Source organism: Schistocerca piceifrons, unplaced genomic scaffold (genome assembly GCF_021461385.2).
Source record: "Schistocerca piceifrons isolate TAMUIC-IGC-003096 unplaced genomic scaffold, iqSchPice1.1 HiC_scaffold_374, whole genome shotgun sequence".
In the NCBI taxonomy this organism is placed as follows: domain Eukaryota; kingdom Metazoa; phylum Arthropoda; class Insecta; order Orthoptera; family Acrididae; genus Schistocerca; species Schistocerca piceifrons.
This window is the reverse complement of record NW_025728597.1, coordinates 37,501-40,000: the sequence shown is the minus strand read 5'-3', so window position 1 is coordinate 40,000 and position 2,500 is coordinate 37,501. Positions and strand designations below refer to the sequence as shown.

Sequence of the window (2,500 nt, the reverse complement as noted above, 5' to 3'; positions counted from 1 at the left end):
TAACGTCGCCATTCCATCGTAAGGCGTTATCCAACTGTTGGATTTCACGTCTAAGGGAATCCTGGGAGGTATCGTCAGCTGCCGTACCGAGTCTCTCCATCTTAGCAAGGCGCCTCCTCCGGAGAAGAGGACCCAGCCAGCGGGCTGCCGGGACCCCCAGGCCCCCATGAGAGACAGGGGCATGAAAGTACCCAACAGGGGTGTCCGCCGGCAGGTGGAGCCAGGATCTAATGGCTTTGCGGACGCAAACATCGAGGGACGAGAGGGCCCCTAGACGTGTCCTTCCCAGGGCCAGGCCATGAAAAATGCCCGGCAGGATAACTGAGGAAAGGGAAAAGAGTCTTTGCTGAGGCTTAAGGGGTGCCCTGCTAATGGTGTTCAACTGTTTCTCGACCTCGCGCCGAGGATGGAAAATGCTGCGCCCGCATGTGGTGAACTGCAGGCCTAAGTATTTAAAGGAATCTCCCATCGCTAGGGCCGGAATGTTGTTGTTACCTGCCCGAAAGACAACAGACTCATCAACCTTTATCTTCTTCTCCCGCCCTGATGCAACCAGGGCGAGAGAGAAGCACTTCTTTGGGTTGATCTCAAGACCGAGGTCACCTAGGGCCGTTGCAGCGATGGTGATTAGCTCCTGCAATCCATCCTTCGTCTCAGCGAAGAGAAGAAGGTCATCCGCAAACGCAGCAGCATTTATTCTTCGGCCGAGAATACGGGCACCAACATGCTCAGGAAGACGGGAAAGGAGAATGTCTATAGACATGTTGAAAAGGATGGGGGATAAGGGATCACCTTGCCGCACACCCCTCGAAGGCCGCACTAGATCTGACGACTTCCCAGCACCACAGATAACCGTCGAGCCCGCCTCATAGCACCCCAGGATGTAGTCAATGAACTCGACCGGCAGACCATGGGCCCTCAGCACAGGACCTAGGGCACCATGGGACAGCGAGTCGAAGGCCTTTGACACATCCAGCGATGCTACATACAGCGAGCTGGCAGTGCTCCGTGCCTGGGTCATCGCCAGATCCAGCAGAAAGGTGTTATGGAGCATCCCATCCTGTGGGATGAAAGCCCGCTGACGACCGTCCAAGGCACAGTGGCGCATAAGGCGGCCAACCAGGACCTTGTGAAAGACCCTGGTCAGCACCGAACACACCGTGATAGGTCGGAAGTCAGCGGGGGATGCTACGGCGGTCTTCTTGGGCAGCAAGGTGGTACGAGCTTGTAGGAGACGGGATGGGAGGGAACGTGAGAGGAGTAGGAGGTTGAGGAATTTAAGAAGAGCCTCACGAGGAAGGCGACGTAACTGGGATGGTGTAAGGCGATCAGGGCCTGCTGCAGAGTTGCGAGGGGGAAGAGCTGCAGCTACCTCGTCTGCAGTAATGGGCGCCCATAGAACTTCGAAGGGCACAGACTTACAAAATGGCAACAACTTACCTGAGAGACCCTCCCCACGTGGAGGCCGAGACCTAACACGAGGGGGAGTAAAGAGATCCCTCCAAAACTCAATCAGCCCCGGGATGGTGGGTGGCTGATGGAGAAGTGTGCCATCGAGAAGACCATTTATGCAGCGTGCTGGGTTCTTCTTAAAAGCACGCTGCACTACAGCATACTCCCACCTCCTTCTCGCCCGCTTCCGCTCTGGCGGCTGTTGAAATTCCTTACCAGGAGCTTGACAAACAAGTGGTTCCCTGCTACCTAGTTCTTCAAGAGCGGGAACAAGCATGGCTTGGATGGTACTCCGGCTAGCAGTGGGGCCCAAGGCCACAACTGCATCAAGTGAGCGGAAACGCGGGCCCGAGGAGGGCAACTCAGCTAACAGGGACCAGATAGCCCGATCGGCGACTTCCCCCAGAGAAGAAGACTGTGGTGGGGGGGAACCCACAGCAGATCCGTCTACAGAGGCCTGATGGTATTGGTCTCTCTTTGAGAGCTCAGCAGCAAAGTTGGCCACCATGTTCTTATAGGCCTGCACCCTGCGTTGACACTTGATAGATTCAAGTGTGCGCTCTGGGAAGGCTTTGGCCAGCTCTTGGTTAAAGAACCGGCAGCCTTGGAGGGACAAAGTCGCCTCAGCATGCGCAAGACGGAGCAACTCTTCTTGCGACCACCTGGCCTTCTTCCTTTCCGTTTGCACTTCCGCGTTGGCGGCATCAGGGTGGGCACGACGGCGATGAACGCCGAGCCCGGTCTTTGTTGAAAAGGACCGCAGACATTCAGGGCAGACAGTGGGGAGCGGCGCTCGACCCGCGCTGGTTGGCTGGCTGGAAAGCTCGTCAGCTGGCACAGGCACTCCAGTGGGAGGCCTGGTACCTTGATTTCTTCTACTACTTGCACCAGCTGGAAACAAAAGGCAGGGGGGGAGGTAACCCCCAAGCCTCGAACGACACCCTGCTCTGTCGGTCGGAGAGCTTCAAAAAGAATTACACCTTTCTTAGCACCCCTTACGACCCCCGCCACTTGAAGGCCAGAGCTCGGATTTCCCACAGAGAGGCTA

The 2,500-nt window shown here is 56.7% G+C and overlaps 1 pseudogene; it reads right to left on the bottom strand.

The window, feature by feature from the left end:
* The window catches only part of LOC124746843, a 7,741-nt pseudogene that overhangs the window by 2,278 nt on the left and 2,963 nt on the right, over positions 1-2,500 (bottom strand).